The sequence below is a fragment of the Cnephaeus nilssonii genome (assembly GCF_951640355.1).
Source record: "Cnephaeus nilssonii genome assembly, chromosome: 8".
Lineage (NCBI taxonomy): Eukaryota > Metazoa > Chordata > Mammalia > Chiroptera > Vespertilionidae > Cnephaeus > Cnephaeus nilssonii.
Genome location: NC_137079.1, coordinates 68,955,941 through 68,975,632, shown reverse-complemented (window position 1 = coordinate 68,975,632; position 19,692 = coordinate 68,955,941). Strand labels below are relative to the sequence as shown.

Here is a 19,692-nt window from a genome sequence, read left to right as displayed (position 1 = left end):
TGGCAGCACCCAGTCCTCTTAGCCCCGCCGGAGTCCCCAAGTCTGCCCAACAGCAGCAGTCCAGGGTGTCTAGCTGGGAGGCGCCTGCCCCCCACGCAGCGATCCCTGCCCAGTGGTGGCAGCCCAGGGTGTCCAGCTGGGAGGCTCCAGGCGTGATCCCTGGCCAGCGGCAGCAACTTTGGCTGGGGTCTCAGACCAGTAGGGCCTTGCACCCAAGCTGCAGGATCCCCTGGCTGAGGCGGCAGCTTGGGCTGGGGTCTCAGGCCGGCAGGGCCTCGCACCTAAGCCGCAGGATCCTCTGGTGGCGGGGGCTGCCTGGACTGATATCTCATTCCTGCAGGGCCGGGCACCCCCACCGAGCTATCCATCGCCAGGCTGAGATGGCATCCTGGGCTGGGGTCTCAGCCTGGCTGGGCTGAGGTTGCAGCCTGGGCTGGGGTCTCAGCCTGGCCAGGGTGCGATCCCCTTCCAGAGGTGGCAGCCCGGGGTCTCAACCATTGAGTCACACACACCAGGCAGATATGGAGGAATCTTAAGTGTTTCTTTTTTATAATATATATTTTATTGATTTTTTTACAGAGAGGAAGGGTAAGGGATAGAGAGCTAGAAACATCTATGAGAGAAAAACATCGATCAGCTGCCTCCTGCACACTCCCCACTGGGTATGTGCCCCCAACCAAGGTACATGCCCTTGACCAGAATCGAACCTGGGACCCTTGAGTCTGCAGGCCAATGCTCCATCCACAGAGCCAAACCAGTTAGGACTGTCCAAAATGATAAAGAAAAAACCCTATCTAATAAAGAGGGAATATGCAAGGGAGGGCATTTGGGGGTGACCGGGGTGTCAGGGGAGGGCAGTTGGGGACGATCGGGCTGGCACGGGAGCAGTTAGGCATTGATCAGGCTGGCAGGGGAGTAGTTAGGAGGTGATCAGGCTGGCAGGCAGAGCGGTTAGGGGCAATCAGGAAGGCAGGCAGGCGAGTAGTTGGGAGCCAGCAGTCCCAGATTGTGAAAGGGATGTCTGACTGCCTGTTTAGGCCCGATCCCAGGGGGTCCCAGATTGGAGGGTATGCACTTTGGGCTGAGGGACACCCCCCCCCGCCCCCCATGCACGAATTTCGTGCACTGGGCCTCTAGTATTAGAATAACTATGGTGACAGATGGACACTACTAGACTTATTGTGTGGTGATCATTTTGTAATGTGTATATATATATTGAATCACTATGAGGTACATCTGTAACTAATAGAATATGAATGGATGTATATCTCATAAAATATCCAATCTACTTAAATTTATTGTATTTTATAAAATGTAACCAACATCAATAACATATTTTTTCATCTTCCTAATTCATTATGTATACACTAGAGGCCCAGTGCACGATATCTCATGAGACCCAGACCTGCCAGGCGGGAGGCGGGACCCAGACTAACTCTTGCTACGTTGCAGGGGATGTGGAACCCAGAGTCAAGTCCCTGCCCACCCGCACATGCCTTGTCATGCACGCAGCCTCCCTGTGACCAGTCTTTGGTCATTCTGCCATTACAGCATCACGACCACAGGCCTTTTATGATATAGATAATATCAGACTACATTTAGATAACATAAAAAGGATTGAAAATCTATTTGCACAGTTCATATTATGAAATCCCCACAAAAACTTGGGGTTTTTCAATGATGCATATATAGGGTGGGGGAAAAGTAAGCTTATAGCTCTGAGTATGAAAAACACACAGTTTATTTTTGTATTATTTTTTATTCATTATTGTATTATTTTCTATATAAACAACTGTTAACCTACTTTTGCCACACCTTCTAAAGGAGCAAACATTTTTACTACTTTATACAATTAAAAAAATAGATTACTGTAGTGTGTGTTTTATTTAATAGCAAACTACCAACTAAGAATATAAAGTTCAATATCCTAAGTCAGCTTTGTGGACAGGCAGAACACATCAATACTTTCTGTTAATTCAAAAAGTCCAAACTGGGTTTAATTTTGAGATTAGTCTTTTTATGTCTAGGCTTTGATCCTTATTAAAATTTAAATATGATCTCACTAATATGTGGAATCTAATGAACAAAATAAATTGATGAACAAAATACAACCAGAGGCATGAATTCATGAAATAGACTGATGTCAGAAGTTAGGGGTTTGGGGAGGACTAGATAAAGGAAGGTGAAGGGATTAGCTAAAGAACAGATATGCATAGGCCATGGACACAGACAATCATGTGGTTTGGGCAAAGGGAGGGTGCATAGAGGCTGTATGGAGGTGAGCAAATGAGGGGGGGTGATGAAGGACATCTGCAATAGTGTCAACAATAAAAATTATAAATAAAAATTCAAAGACACCTTGGAGAAGGAATGCTTTATCAACCATAAGTAATTAAGTGTGAACAAAAAGTCTGAATCTATAAGGCAATGGAGGTAGCCCTAACCAGTTTGGCTCAGTGGATAGAGCGTCAACCTGCAGACTGAAGGGTCCTGGGTTCAATTCTGGTCAAGAGCACATGCTGGGGTTGTGGATTTGATCCCCAGTAGGGGACATGCAGGAGGCAGCCCATGAATGATTATCTCTCATTGATGTTTCTATCTCTCTCTCCCTCACCCTTCCTCTCTGAAATCAATAAAGATATATATATATATAAATAAAAATAAAAGGAAATTGAGGTATGGGAAGAAGATATTGGAAGAAAGAATTTTAAAAATTAGGATGCATAAGAATAAAAGGAAGTCACATTCACTTTTTCCCTTAGGTCTTTAGAAGTAAAGCAATGAGCATACAGACCTTTGCAACAGAGATAAATACTCATAACTTTAGAATTTTTACCATTGTGCTGAACTATGTAGAATTGACCTACTTCAATATTTCCCCATGTATGGGTGGTGGATGCTGTAAATCTCTTAGCATTTCCTCTTGTTTTCCCAAGGTTCCTCTTTTCACCATTGCCAGTTTTAGACAAGAAGATGGAAGATGGTGATAATGAATAAGCAAAGAATGAGATTTATACTTATGCATTTGTAAAATACATAACATGGCTGAGAAGAGCTACTCAAAAACATTAATTTGAGCACTGACTGGACAAGTTCACTTCTAGTCCCTGGAGACACAAAATGGATTAATCCTTGGTGACTGAATTCCAATTACAGTTCTGATGATTCTAATATAAACACCAAAAGCTCTAGCTATTTATTTTAGCTTAAAAGTTCTTAATTCATCTTTTTATCATGTTATTTTCATTAATATTCAGAAATATGTATTATTATTTCCATTTTTTGGTGTCTATTTCAAGGTATATGCATTGACTTCCAGTTCCTAAAAAAATATTGAGTGTCATCCAAGTTATATAATTTATGAATGGTAAAGATAAATTCAATAATTGTATAATGTCTAATAAATCACATCCTCTAGGGGCAACACATTTTTTTCCTAATTCCTGAATTTTAAAGTTCAATTACATTGCCAAATCGAGTTCTTATATTTGATTTAAAAAGATCTGAGAGACTTGAGTGCAATATTTTGAAAAGGATTACATACCTATAAACCAAATTTGCAATAAATGAAATCAATAAAATATCTGATATTTTTATTGTCACTTATAGGTAGTAATGGGAATTAACATATTGCAGTAGCTTTATTGTTAACAAAAACTACATAAGCCACCCTGGCTGGGTGACTCAATTGGTGGGAGTGCCATCCTATACACCTAAAGGTTGTGGGTTTGATCATGATCAGGGCACATACCAGGGTTGCAGGTTTGATCTCTGGTTGGATCATGTATGGGAGGCAACCCAATGGATGTTTCTCTCTTACATTTCTCTTTCTCTCTAAAAATCACTTTAAAAAAATTTCTTAAAAGACTCCACTAAAAAACAACTGGGTCTAATAAATGAATTTGGAAAGTAGCAGTATATAAAATTAATATTCACAAAGCAGTGACATTTTTACATGCCAATAATGAAATATCAGAAAAATAAGTTAAGAAAACAACCCCATGTACTATTGCAACAACAAAAAATAAGGTACCTAAAAATAAATTTAACCAAGGAGCTGGAAGTACTGTACTTGAAAAACTATAAGAGTCTGAAGAAAGAAATTGAGGAAAATACAAATAAGTGGTAGCATATAAGGTGTTCATGGATTTAAAAAAAAAAACATAATTAAAATGTCTATCCTACCTAAAGCAATCTACAGATTCAATGCAATTCTTATTAAACTACCAATGGCATATCCTGCAGATCTAAAAAAAAAAAAATTAAAAATTCATATGAAACCAAAAAAGGCCTTCAATAGCCTCAGCAATCTTGAGAAAGAAGAATAAAGTTGAAGAAATCACAATATCTGATATTAAACTATGCTACAAGGCCATTGTAATCAAAACATCCTGGTACTGGCACAAGAACAGACATATAGCTCAATGGCACAGAGCAGAGAGCCAGAAATAAATACATGTCTTCATGGTCAATTAATGTTTAACAAAGGATGAAAAAAAAATATATATATATATACAAGGGAGTAAAGATAAGCCCCTATATAAAGATACAGGCAAAAAAAACATGAAACTAGACCATCAACTGACACCATACACTGACAAAGCACAAAATGGATTAAAGACTTAGATGTAAGCTGCAAAAAACATAAAAATCCTAGAAGAAAACATAGGCAGTAAAATTTCAGATATTTCTCATGGCAATATTTTTGCTGATATATCTCCTTGGGCAAGAGAAATAAAGAAAAATAAACAAATGGGACTCTTTGAAAATAAAAAGCTTCTACATAGCAAAAGGAACCATCAACAAAATGAAAAGGAAACCTACTGCATGGGTGAACATATTGGCCAATAATACATCTGATATGGGGTTAATTTTCAAAATATATAAACAACTTATGCAACTCAACACCAAGATGACAAAAAAACAAACCAAAACAAAAACAATTTAAAAATGGGCAAAGGGCCTGGCTGGTGTAGCTCTGTGGTTGAGCATTGACCTATGAACTAGGAGGTTATGGTTCGATTTCCTGTCAGGTCACATGCTCTGGTTGTGGGCTGAAGCCCCAGTAGGGGACATGCAGGAGGCAGCGGATCAATGAGTCAATGATTCTTTCTCATCATTGATGTTTCTATCTCTCTCTCCCTTTCCCTTCCTCTCTGAAACTATATATTTACTAGAGGCCCAGTGCACAAAATTCATGCAGGGGAAGGGTCCCTAGGCCTGGCTGGCAATCAGGGCCAATCGGGGCCTACTGGCTGCCAGCCAGCACCTTCCTTCGTTCCGTGCTGCCCCCTGGTGGTCAGCACATATCATAGCGAGCTTTCGAACTCCCTGTCTCCTGGTCGAACTCCTGAGGGAACACTTTGCATATTAGCCATATATATATATATATACACACACACATGTATGTATGTATATTAGCCATATGTGTGTGTGTGTGTGTGTGTGTGTGTGTATTTTTTTTAATGGGAAAAGGATCTTAATAGACACTCCTCCAAAGTGGACATACAGATGGCCAATAGACATATGAAAAAATGTTCAACATCACTAATCATCAGAGATGAAAATTAAAACCACAATGAAATATCACCTCACACTTTTCAGAATGGATATCATCAATAAATCAACAAACAAGTGTTGACATGGGTTGGAGAAAAGGCAACTATTGTGCACTGTTGGTGGGAATGCAGACTGGTGCAGTCACTAGGGAAAACAGTATGGAGTTTCCTCAAAAAATCAAAAATAGAACTGCCTTTTGACTCAGCGATCTCATTTTGGGAATATATCAGAGACACTAATTTGAAAGAATATATGCACCCCTATGTTCATAGTAGTGTTTTTTATAATAGCCAAGATCTGGAAACATCCCAAATGCCCATCAATAAATGAGTGGATAGCCAGGACCGGTTTGGCTCAGTGGATGGAGCGTCGGCCTGTGGACTGAAAGGTCCCGGGTTCGATTCCGGTCAGGGGCATGTACCTTGGTTGCGGGCACATCCCCAGTAGGGGGTGTGCAGGAGGCAGCTGATCGATGTTTCTCTCTCATCGATGTTTCTAACTCTCTATCCCTCTCTCTTCCTCTCTGTAAAAAATCAATAAAATATATATTTAAAAAAAAAAATAAAAATAAAAATAAATGAGTGGATAAAAAAATTGAGGTACATTTATCCAATGGAATATTTCTAGAAAAAAAAAAAAAAGGGATTCTTACCTTTTGCAACAGTATGTATGGACCTGGAGATTATTATGCTAAATAAAATAAGCCAGTAAGAGAGAAAAAAATCCTATATAATAAAAGGCTAATATGCAAATTGTCCCCTCGGGAGTTTGACCAGGAGACTGGGAGTTCGATCGCTCGCTATGACGTGCTCTGACCACCAGGGGGCTGTGCGTAATATGGTGGGCAACCAGCGGCAGTGGCGGAGCGCTGAGGGCGTGAGGGAAGGAAGAGGCAGGGAGGGGGGAACCTGATAGGCCCTGATTACCAGCCAGGCCTAGGGACCCTACCCGTGCATGAATTTCGTGCACCTGGCCTCTAGTATTATAAAGTGTCATTTACAGGTGGAATGTAATGAACAAAAAAACAAAATAGAGAGAGGCATGGATACATGGAACAGACTGACAGCTATGAGAGGGAGGTGGTTTGAGTAGATAGATGAAAGGTGAATGGATTAAGCAAAACACACCCCCCGCCCCCCCCCCCCCCACACACACACACACACATATCTGTGGTGATAGCCAGAAGGAAAGGTAGGTGGAGGTGGGCGGTGAGGAAACGGGGGATAAGTGGGGACAGAAAGAGACTTTGCTTTAGGTGATGGGTGCACAATGTGATGTGCAGATGATGTTTTGATGAGTTGTACACTGAAACTTGTATGGTTTTATGAACTAACATCACCCCAATAAATTCAATTAAAAATGCAAACATGTGCATATGTGGTAAAAGCTTGAAAGAGCATATAGAGCTCAGGATAGCTTTTGCTTACTTGGAATGTTAACAGATTTTGTCTCTAGGTGTTCAAAATTCTCAAGGCTGTATGAATTTAATCACCATAGCACACTGTTTGGTCTCAATAAAATGAATTGGTTTCTTAGAAAATCAGTACTTTTGTCTGAAATTTAAAATATCATGTACATAGAGTTGTCTAGTTCCTTGCCATTTAAAAATTTAGTTTGTAAAATGTGTCACTTAGAAAATAGTTTTGTTCTTCAGGTTTTTAAAATATATATAAAAGTCATAAAGTATTCAAGGGTGGGTAAAAGTAGTGAGTATGTGGAAGAGTTTACACTTGTATCATTCTTTATTAATTAGTATATTATTTATTTATGTTACAACTATAAACCTACTTTTGCCCATTCCTTATATGTGTAAACATTATATATTCATTAATATATAATGTATTTATATTATTTGAATAATATTTATGTAATACTTATATGTACTCTCAGATTGTCCAAAATATAATTTTCAAAGATTCTATCATGTTTGTAAACAAACCTACTTCTGCTTGGGTAGAATCATTGTGAAAAACCTGCAAAAATCATATCTTAAGAGTATATTATAGGATAAAGCCCAATTTTCAGATATACATATATAAAAGCTTACCTTAAAAATAAAATTACCGTATGACTCAGGAATGCCACTTCTGAGTATTTAGCCAAAATAATTAAGTTAGCATGCCTAAGAGATATATGTACTCACATGTTAATTGCAACACTGTTCAGAATAGCCAAGATGTGGAAAAAACCTAAATGCCTATTGACCAATGAATGGAGACAGAAAATGTGGTATACACATACAATGGAATATTATTCAGCCATAAAAAGAAAGAGATCCTGAAACATACATAGATTAACTTTGAGGACAATATGCTAAGTGAAAAAAAGTCAGACAGGGAGGGAAAATACTTCATGATTCTACTTATATGAAATAGCTAAAATAGTCAAACTCATAGAAATAGAAAGTGGGAGGGTGTAGAAAGGGGGAAATAAGAAGTTGTGTTTAAGGGGTATGAAGTTTCAGATGTGCAAAATGAATGAGATCTAGACATCTACTGTGCAAAATTGTGCCTATAATTAACAATACCATACTGTACACTTAAAATTTATTAAAAGGTTTGATCTCACATTATTTTTATCAGAATTTTAAAAAGCACAGAAACAATAGCTTTACCTTCTAAAATGTGTTCCTTGCTCAGGAAGATGGAGTATAAGACTTGCACACCTTATTTCTTCAAAAGATAATGGGTGTCTCAATTAGATTTTCTCATATTTTAAAAGTAATTTACCTGTCACCTGCTGCAGGTCATATGCAAGAAAATAATTACAGCTATGGCAATGTTCTTTGGACAATGTGAAAGATCTTTTGCTATTCATCGGCATTGTCCCATAACAGTAGCAGAATGAATTTAAATAAAGTTCGAGCTATAATTATTTATTGTTATCTTTTGGATTGTTTTTTACCTGGGTAACACAGAATAATAAACATAATCAGTTCCAGCTGGAAACACTTTTACAGTATGTCAAGGACAATAAGTTCACCAATTAACTTCACCTGCTATTCATGTACTATGTGAAAAGAATCACACAAAGGAGATTTTAATTAGTGTATCTCATAGTAGAAATGAATAGAAGATAGACTACTGATTGCATTGAGAATGAGTAGCCTCCTTAGATGTAAACAGTTGAGCAGAAATGGTTTGTTAGTATTTCTTTGGTCAGTGAAATTTTGATTTTATTAGATTATCTTATGTGGAGTTTAACTTGCTTATGATTTTAAGTATAAATGCTAAAATGCAACTTTATTATCTACATATAAAAATGCCTAAGAAACCTTTACAACCTCTCGACCTGTCGACCGTCACTATGACGATGAACTGACCACCGGGGGGGTGGGGGGCAAATGCTCAATGCAAGAGCTGTCCCCTGGTGGTCAGTGTGCTCCCACAGCCAACCTCCCCTGGCTGGCCAACCTCCTGTGATCCCTCCCCCGCTGGCTGGCCTTGATCAACTGTGATCACCAGCCAGGCTGAGGAACCCCACCTGTGCATGAATTTGTGCCTCTAGTATTTATATAAAGACAATATCAAAAATGATAATGACAAGTATTTATACTGGAAAACTAAAGGGTTATAATATTTTCTGAAGGCTTTTATAGTAACAATAGAGGCCTGGTGCACAAAATTTGTGCACCAGATGGGGGGGGTGTGTCCCTCAGCCCAGCTTGCACCTTCTCACAGTCTGGGACCCCTCAGGGGAGGTCCAACTTCCAGCTTAGGTCCACTCCCCCCAGCCGGCAGTTGGGCGTCCCTCTCGCAGTCCAGGACCCCTTGCTCCTTACCACCTGCCTGTTTGTTGCTCCTTACCACTTGGCTCCCTGCTCCTTAGCGCTGCTGTGGAGGCGGGAGAGGTTCCTGCCACCACCACTGCACTTGCCAGCTGTGAGCCCGTCTTCTGGCTGAGTGGTGCTCCCTTTGTGGGAGTGCACTGACCACAAGGGGGCAGCTCCTGCATTGAGTGTCTGCCCCCTGGTGGTCAGTGAGCATCATAGCGACCGGTCATTCCACTGTAAAGGTCGCTTAGGCTTTTATTATTTTTATAGATTTTTCCCTTTTTTTCTCTCTTTTTATTTTTTATTTTTATTTTTTTTCTTTATTAAGGTATTACATATGTGTCCTTATCTCCCCATTGCCTCCCACCCCCCACTCATGCCCTCACCCCCCTAGTGTCTGTGTCCATTGGTTAGGCTTATATGCATGCATACAAGTCCTTTGGTTGATCTCTCCCCCTTACCCCCACCCTCCCCTATCTTCCCTCTGAGGTTTGACAGTCTGATGGATGCTTCTCTGTCTCTGGATCTGTCCCTGTTCATCAATTTATGTTATTCATTATATTCCACAAATGAATGAGATCATGTGATATTTATCTTTCTCTGACTGGCTTATTTCACTTAGCATAATGCTCTCCAATTCCATCCATGCTGTTGTAAATGGTAAGAATTCCTTCTTTTTTACCGCAGTGTACCATAGTATTCCATTGTTTTTTAACCCACTCATCTGCTGATGGGCACTTAGGCTGTTTCCAAATCTTAGCTATGGTGAATTGTGCTGCTATGAACATAGGGGTGCATATATACTTTCTGATTGGTATTTCTAGTTTCTTGGGATATATTCCTAGAAGTGGGATCACTGGGTCAAATGGGAGTTCCATTTTTAGTTTTTTGAAGAAACTCCAAACTATTCTCCACAGTGGCTGCACCAGTCTGCATTCCCACCAGCAGTACATGAGGGCTCCTTTTTCTCAGCATCCTCGCCAGCACTTGTCATTTGTTGATTTGTTGATGATAGCCATTCTGACAAGTGTGAGATGGTACCACATTGTCATTTTGATCTGCATCTCTCAGATGATTAGTGACTTTGAGCATGTTTTCATATGTCTCCTGGCCTTCCTTCTGTCCTCTTTTGAAAAGTATCTATTTAGGTCCGTTGCCATTTTTTATTGGGTTGTTTATCTTCATTTTGTTAAGTTGTTGGAGTTCGCTGTAAATGTTGGAAATTAAACCCTTTATAGGTTTTCATTATATAGATACACAAGCAAAGAAAGAAATAATACCAAAGAAAATTTACTTTTATATCTAGACTCTCCCTCTTAAAAACTAGAATAACAAAGCAATATATACCTCAGATTCAATGGAGCACATTCTCAAAGATATTTTATCAGGTTTTTCTAATTAACATTTACTGTCTTATTTAAAAAGGGAAAGAATTAAAAAATGTGAAAATAAGAACATATTTTAAGTTATTTTTGTGCTAATAACTACTATAGGTAAACTATGTAAATGATACATATTATAATATTTTTATCATGGTAAAATAAACAGTTGCATTGCTTTAGCATTCATATAAAGAAGAGTAAACACATTTACAATTTTTCCAAAAAAATGATTGAAATAATTTGTATCATTTGACATTATGCGATATTCCTGATACTTAAGAGCTAATCTAACCTCAATTTTTACTTGTCCCTTATCTATTGCCTTAAAATTAGCATAGCCTAGTTCATGAGTCTTGCAAAAGTAGTTTTTAGTTTTCAGTTTGCTTTGTGCTATGCGAGGAATCCAAATAAAATGTATGCAAAACTTATTTATTTTACAAAACTTATTGAATGCCCAGTATATGCATTCAAAAATGTATAAGATAGTATCTTTACCTAAAAGAAATTAAAACTATAGAGAACATTGCCAAAATGGCAACATAGGATGCTCCCAAATTTCCCTTTTCTCATGGATGCACGTAATATACAATCACACTTAGATCTGTTTCCTCTAGCTCAGTGGTCGGCAAACTCATTAGTCAACAGAGCCAAATATCAACAGTACAACGATTGAAATTTCTTTTGAGAGCCACATTTTTTTAAACTTAAACTTCTTCTAACGCCACTTCTTCAAAATAGACTTGCCCAGGCCGTGGTATTTTGTGGAAGAGCCACACTCACGGGGCCAAAGAGCCGCATGTGGCTCGCGAGCCGCAGTTTGCCGACCACGGCTCTAGAGAATTCCAGGTACTAGCTGAGTGACTCTTACACATCAAGCAGTTGAGAAGATGCCCACATTGAAATAGTTAGGAAAGGCTGAGACGCCATTTCATCACAAATTCCAGCTTCAGCACAGCACTGCTGTACAATCAGGAGAGATCTTCCAACTCCCAGCTTTTCCATAAGGAATGAAGGGTTTGGACCACACTGTTTAACACCCCAAATCTGTAAGCCTGCCCAAGGAGAAGTGGGTTCCCTAGATTATCTGGCTCTGAGGCCCAACAGAGCTTGTGTTTATGAGTCCCACAGGACCATCGTAACAGGACGCAGTTGTTACATGAGTGTAGGCACTCTGCTGCTCTCCTTCTGAGGCTCCGTACTGAGGGAGCTGAAAAGACACCCATCTGCCAGATTTTCCCTGAAAAGGTTTCAGTGCACATTTTCTCAGATGCTGCCTGAAGGGCTGGCTCCTCATGAGCCCACCCCTAGGTGCTGACTGGAATCCTCTCTGAAGCCTGAAAGAACTGGTGGGCACTTCCCCTACATCAGCCCTTTGGCTCACTCCAACAAACAAAGCAGGTCTCCAGCTTCTCCCTGGAAGCAACTGGTCCACATATTTAGAGCCCCAACCTTTCCAGCTGCCACCCAACAAATGAACCCTTAAATCACCTGGCTGTGACAGCCAATGGAGCTTTGCACTCATATCAAACAATCAAAAATGTAGTTCAAATGGGCACACAAGTACTACCTACCGCCATCCTCCTTGGGTTTAATGCAGACAGAGCAAGTGAAAATGTCCTAGTCCTAGTTTCTCCCAGGAAGGAAGTTGAGTGCATGATTTCCCAGCTGCTGCCTAAGGTTCCAGCTTCTAATCAGCCTGCATGCAGAGCTGCCTGGGATCCTCCAGAGAACCTGATAGAGCTGGTTGGCACATTCCCCACTGTCTTCCCCCAGCTGCCTCCAACTGTGAAACCAAGTTTCCAGCTTCTCCATGGAAGGAGCTTATTTACACATTTAGCATCCCAACTGTTATACTGTCACCCAAGGGACTGACTCCCAAATCTACTAGCTCTGAGACTAATAGGGACTGGCTTTCACAAGTCCCCTCTGCACCACACAAAGCAAAGAGGTGGTTCTATTTGGGCATGCAGACACTCTCACTGATATTTCCTCTGGCTCAGCAGAGAGTAAGTAATTCCAAAGGCCCAGCTCTCGGTTTCCCCCTGATAGGGACCAGACTGCCTATCTAACATCTTGATTTTCCCAACTAAAAGTGAGGCATCCAATTAGCCTGCTCCGGGGCCTGAAGGGGCAGGCAATTAGAATTTCCTTTGAGAACCTGAGCTGGCATACCTGGCCATTTCAAAAGTCTTTGGAACACTGACCAGTCTTGGCACTGCATCAATTATCAGAAGACATTAAGAACAAAGACCGACAGGTTGGGCAATTACAAAGGTTTGAGAGGCAACCAGGAGCTTGGGTTGGGTGGATTGACAATCTTCATTGTCTGCATGAGGCCAGTCTCTAAAGACAGGAAGAGGTGGCTGCTTTATCTATTTGTGCAGAAACCAACACAGACAGTCAAGGGAAATGAAGAAAACAGAGAATATGTTCCAAATAAAAGAACAGGATACTAGTAAATCTCCAGTGATCAACTTAATGAAACAGTGTGTGGGAGCCCTAATCAAAGTATGCCAGATATTCAAGGCCAATTTGAGTGTGGGGGCCCTGTCCAGGGTATACAGGATGCTCAAGGCCAATTTGTCATATGCAGGTGCAAAAGCAAGGACACAGTGATTGTACTGTATGCAATGCCCCGGCATGCCTTTCTGTAGCCCAAGTATTGTTGTCACTATTTGGCAAGAAGCCTCTTTTGTCTGAATTGGTATAAAGATATGTTACTGAACAGCTGGTATGAGGATGCTTTTATGTAGGGCACAGCTGCTTGGTGTAGCTCCTATGTTTGCTACTGTATGTATGGCTACTTTGTAAGGCTACTTTGAAGAACTGTTTTGTCTAATGGCTTCTTGTTAGCAATGGCTACTTGGTCTGCAATAAAGACTCTCTTATATTCCTATGACTGCTCATGTCTTCTTTGTCTAATACCTGGCATTCATGAAGGTCCAGTTGCTGACAGAGAAGGACCTGTGCACCCCACACAGTGATAAAGAGTCCTGATAGAGAGTCCAAAATAATAGCCATAAAGTTGTTCACTGAGGTTGGAAGAGCAAAACATGAACACTGTTAGAATTGCAACAAAAAGGTAAAAAAAATATATGTAAAAAATACCAAAAACAAATCACATCGGTAAAAATTGAATATAGGGATTTAACCCCAGACTAGAACAAGCAGAAGGAAAGAAGCAAATTCAAAGACAGTCGAGTAAAAATCAACCAGAGCAGAATAAAGAGCAGAGTGAAGTTAGTCTCTGGACTTATGGAATAATATCAAGCTGACCATTATATTCATTGTAGGGGTTCCAGAAGGAAAATAAAAATAAGAAAACCAGGAAGCTTATTTAAAGAAATAATAACTGAAAACTTACCCCATCATTAATGCTACCTATGATCTGTGTCTAAGCCATCATTATTTTGTGTTGGAATGGCTCAGTTGATTGGATGCCATCCGTGCACTGAGCGGTTGCTGGGTTTGATTCCCGGTACGGGGCGTGCCGGATGATCTGTTCTCACATAGATGCTTCTCTTTCTCTCTCCCTCTTCCTTCCTCTCTTGCTAAAAATCAATAAAAATATCAAACAAACAAAAAACTTCTAATGGTCCTATTTTCTCTAACAGTAAAAACTAGATCTTTATAAAAGCCTTTGATGACTTACAGGACTTGATCTTCTATTATTTGTCTCCTCTTGTACTAATTCCCCATATTTTATGAGTCAAAGAACCTCTTTGCGATTCTTTAATTATGCCAGGAATACTCCTGAGTCACCTTCTTTGCATTAGCTATTTCCTGTGCCTGGAATGTTCACATAAATGCTTGTGGTGCTTCCCCATCTGTTTTAATTTTTATTCAAAATGTCAAATTCTCAGTAAGGCTTAATATAATGTCCTCACAATCCCCGCCCCATTATTGCTTGATTTTCTTTTTTAAAAATATGTTTCATTGATTTTTAGAGAGGAAGGAAGAGGAATAAAGATGTAGAAACATTAATTAGCTGCCTCCTGTACACCCCATACCTGGGATCCAGCCCCCAACCCAGGCATGTGCCCTGACTAGGAATACAACCGGTGACCTCTTGGTTCCTTGGTCGATGCTCAACTGCTGAGCCACACTGGCTGGGTTTGATTTTCTTTTCTAACAGTAATTCTCACTTTGTAATATACAATATAAATTATCGTATCTACTAATTGTATTTATTTCAGTTCCCCTTGTTGGAATATTATTTCCACAACCTCTGATTATTTTCTATTGAATTACCAGTTATCCTCATTGCCTAAAACACTACCTGTTGCATCCTACATTTTAAATGTTTGTTAAATCAATGGTAAACAAGGCATTCAGGTGAAGTTCTCTAGTAGACCATTGAAAACTAAAGAACAGTACTCAGAAAATCCATTAGGGTTGATGAATATTTAAAAGTAGCTGTAGCCAGTTTGGATTAGTGCATAGAGCACTGGCTTGCGGACTGAAAGGTCCCAGGTTCAATTCTGGTCAAGGACAGGTACTTCCATTGCAGGCTCCTCCCCATCCTGGGCCCTGGTCAGGGCATGTGCAGGAGGCAACACATGTGTTTTACTCACAATAGATATTTCTCTCTGTCCTTCCCTCTCTCTTCTACTCTCTATAAAAATCAATGGAAAAGTATCCTCCAGTGAAGATTAAGAAAAATTAAAAATAAAGTAATTGGTGAGCAATTTGGATGTTAACAGGGAACTAAAAACAAGCAGAACCTCCAAAAAAACTAGAATTAAGAGGCTGGAGGAAGTTTGAGTGTAAGCTGAGAATAAGCATTTAGCGACTAAGACCTCTATCCTTAAAATTATTTTTAAAAATTTAACAATTATTATTTCTCATTTTAAAAAGAATGATTAGAAATTTACGGAAAGCCATTTTGGGAAGATTATATATACAGCATATCTATTCCCTTACAACCCCTAGTTTGTCTTATTACTTGGTTAGGAAATGTTGAAAGGATTCAGAGCATAATGACTGGCTAATCGTAATAGTAAGAGAACAAAACTAATTTCTTAATATGGGTAAAGAACTAAAAATTTTGGATGTTTAAGTAGCTACTGTTATTAAATTTTAAAACTTTTATTCTGCTAAGGGGGAAAAATGTCATTTATTTACTTTGTTTAAAAATTCCAGGAATCTCTTGATATATATAAAATAAAATTAATTATGTATGTGTATCTTTGATAATAGTTTAATATAATTTGATTACCAAAAATGTACTTTTTAGCAGAATTTTTAAATGATGGTGAATATTTTTCTTAGTAACTTTGTTTAACCATCTTTGATGAGTCACTACCAAAGGTGCATTGGAAATTTGAAATGCTTAGAAGAGATATTAAGGATTTGTTTTCTAGGCATTTTAAATCCTAGATAAAATATTGTTAATGATATTAAAAGTATAATGCCTAAATATAATACAATATTTGAACAAGAGTCAGCCAACTATTCAGATAAATGCTACATTTCAATGGATAAGGTGAATTTTTAAGTTTAGATAGGTTGATAAATAAAGATATATCCCTAAGAGTTGTATAGTAGGGTGTTATCTTTTTAAGTAATATATAATACAAATTTTAAATATGCTCTCATATAGCATAGTGATTAATTTTGCTTCACAGGAAAGCAGTGAAAATCTATGAGGCGATTGCTGCAACAAGCCTTTAGCCCTTTGAAAGGCAAATCTGCAGTGAATTTTGAATTGTTAAAAAGTTGAATAAGAAAATAGAAACTAATTAAGAGGTGGCTATGAAAACCATAAAGTTTTAAAAATCAGGAAAAATAATTCAGAAATAAAATATGGTAGATAAGATTTCTGGTGATATTATAAGAATCTGGCAAAGATTAGGAAGAAATATTAACAACAGATGCTACTGTTAAAACTAGCCATAGTAGACTGAAATTGAAGAAAGTTATATTTATCTTAGATATTTTAAAAACTTTTGACAGTAAGGTCAATCAAACTGTAGAAAAGTTTTACTAATGAGGTAGATATGGCAAAGTCACTAAATGTCTTTAAATAAAGTTTAGCCATATTAACGGAAATGGTAGGAGAGTTCTTGTTTGGACTAGACATTTCTTCCAATCATTGCATTTGCTTCCAAGCTTTTCACCTAGAAATTTTGATGGGCTACTAGTCTCTAGGTAACTGGCATTTTCAATGTCAGACCTTAATCTTTCTGTCTACCTCAGGGCATCAGAAGCCCCTATTAAAAACAGTGGGAATCTTGAAATCAAAGATTCAAAATCTTTGTTTGCAATAAGCACAAAATTTAATACAGTAAATTAGACACACAAAGCAGACCAAAGTAACATTTAAAGTAAATTATTTAATTTTCATGATCAAATTTCTCATAATTTCCAAACATCTAGCAGAAAGTTTAATACAGCACATAAAAGCAACTCCAGATATATATTTTTTAAAACTTGCTTTCTAGCGAGAGATTACTTTCTGACATATATTAGGATCAAGTTATAAATTTCTACTGTATTTATGTTTTAAAAAATCTAGTGGCTATATCAATTTGGGAAATTATAAATTGTATATAATGTAATCTGTGAACCATACATATAGAAAAAAGTAATTAGGCATTTGAATGATGCAAATGAAAAGGTATAAAAAATAAGAATATAATCAGATCAAGGGTGGATGTCTGGCCCTGGCCAGATGGCTCAGTCAGTTGGAGCATTATCCTGTACACAAAAAGGATGCTGATGGATTTGATTCCTGGTCAAGGCACATACTTAGATCCAGGGTTGGATCCCTGGTTGGGATGACTGGGAGAGGCAAAGATTGATGTATCCCCCTCACAAGGTTGTTTCTATCTTTCTCTCTCCCCTTTTTTCTCTCTCTCTAAAGTCAATAAAAACGTATTCTTGGGTGAGGATAAAAAAAAATATATGGATCTTTCAAATACATGAAGAAATTCACTGAGAGAAATGATAAGAAAAATATCAAATATTGTGGTTTTGCCCCCCAAAGAAAAAAATATGAATTTTTCAATTATTTAAAATAGATTGTGCTTTAGACATATAATTCAGAAAGGAAAGCGCAAATTTATCAGGGACCAAACAATTTTTGTTGTTGTTTTGTTTGTTTTTAACAGCACATCTATTAAAAAAAGATATAATCTTCTGCCAAATATTTATTAATGTTAAACAATATTTATTAATAACTAAATCCAGGCCCTGGAGGTTGATTTATGTGCACACTACATTCATTCCATCTACAACCATTTACTCACTAAATCATTTTCTCAGGCACTATGCTCTGCACCAGATATATAAAGATAAAAAATGCAAGAACCTCATAGAATTCAGTCTCAAGTCAGTTTCAAACATAACTCATAAAGAAATTTTATTCAATTGCATATAAGTATGCCTTTAGAAACCATATTGACTGGATCACACAGCCCATTTTGTATGGGTGCTATACAAAATCCATCAAGCCCTGTGCATGAGACCTGTTGAATTCTCATAGGTTTTCCATAGACCATTCAGAAAATGATTATACATCTCCTGGTAATAACCATGTGGTCAGGCAGAGTACTGTACATTTTCTGTACATTGCACTCCCAATAGCCCTATGAGTGCCTCTTTATACAAATACTAGAGGCCCAGTGCACGAAATTCATGCACGGAGGGGGGTTGTCCCTCAGCCCAGCCTGTACCCTCTCCAATATGGGACCCCTCAAGGGATGTCCGACTGCCCATTTAGGCCCGATCCTGGTGGGATCGGGCCTAAATGGGCAGTCGGACATCCCTCTCACAATCCAGGACTGCTGGCTCCCAACTGCTTGCCTGCCTGCCTTCCTGATTGCCCCTAACCGCTTCTGCCTGCCAGCCTGATCACCCCCTAACCACTCTGCTGCCAGCCTGTTTGCCCCCAACTTCCCTTCTCTGCCAGCCTGGTCACCCCTAACTGCCCTCTCCTGCAGGGTTGATCAACTCCAACTGCCCTCCCTTGCAGGCCTGGTCCTTCTCCACTGCCCTCCCCTGCTGGCCATCTTGTGGTGTCCATCTTGTGTCCACATGGGGGCAGGATCTTTGACCACATGGGGGCAGCTATACTGTGTGTTGCAGTGATGATCAATCTGCATATTACTCTTTTATTAGATAGGATAGAGGCCTGGTACAGGAGTGGGGGCCAGCTGGTTTGCCCTGAAGGGCATCCCAGATCAGGTGGGAGTTCCCTTGGGGCATGGGGTGGCCTGAGCGAGGGGCCTGTGGTGGTTTGCAGGCCAGCCACGCCCCCTGGCAACCCAAGCAGAGGCCCTGGTATCTGGAATTTATTTTCCTTCTACAATTGAAACTTTGTAGCCTGGAGCGGAGCCAAGCCTGGGGCTCCCTCCGAGGCTAGCAGCCATTTCTGTTGGGGTTATAATTGAAACTTTGTTGCCTTAAGCGGGTGGGCCCGGCCAGGGTGTGTGGAAAGCTTTGCTTCCCCTGTTGCCGGCGGCAACCCTGGCCTGCTCTCTCAAGCTCCATTCTGCCGCCATTTGTTTGAATTTGTTTATCTTCTATAATTGAAACTTTGTAGCTTGAGTGGAGGCTTAGGCCTGGCAAGGGCAGGCGGAAAGCTTGGCTTCCTCTGTTACCTAGGAAACCTTGCTCTCTGTGGCTGTAGCCATCTTGGTTTGGGTTAATTTGCATGCTCGCTCTGATTGGATGGTGGGCGTGGCTTGTGGGTGTGTCAGAGGTGTGGTCAATTTGCATATTTGTCTATTATTAGGTAGGATGGTGACTGAAGCTAAGAGAAGTTTGCAACTTGTACAGGGCTACAATTATGTAAATTCCCAGGGACATGATTTCAACTGCCTGTCTCCCAAGACTGCTCTTAACTTCTTCCCCATTTCTGCCAGTCATGAATTCACTGACCTTCCAGGAAAGTTCCCATAGCAAACTGTCCCAATATGTGAACATTCCCTAGCATGATTATACAGAAATCATTGGATTAGTCATTAGGCAAGGACT

At 39.4% G+C, this 19,692-nt stretch overlaps 1 pseudogene across 1 annotated transcript in view; it reads right to left on the bottom strand.

Moving 5' to 3' along the window:
• The window catches only part of LOC307104047 (phosphatidylinositol 3-kinase regulatory subunit beta-like), a 47,122-nt pseudogene extending 38,740 nt beyond the window's left edge, over positions 1 to 8,382 (bottom strand). Inside the window, exon 1 of the transcript in view lies at positions 8,289 to 8,382. The product of the transcript in view is annotated as a phosphatidylinositol 3-kinase regulatory subunit beta-like (transcript). The remainder of the gene's footprint in view (positions 1 to 8,288) is intronic.
• Positions 8,383 to 19,692: the final 11,310 nt, after the last annotated feature.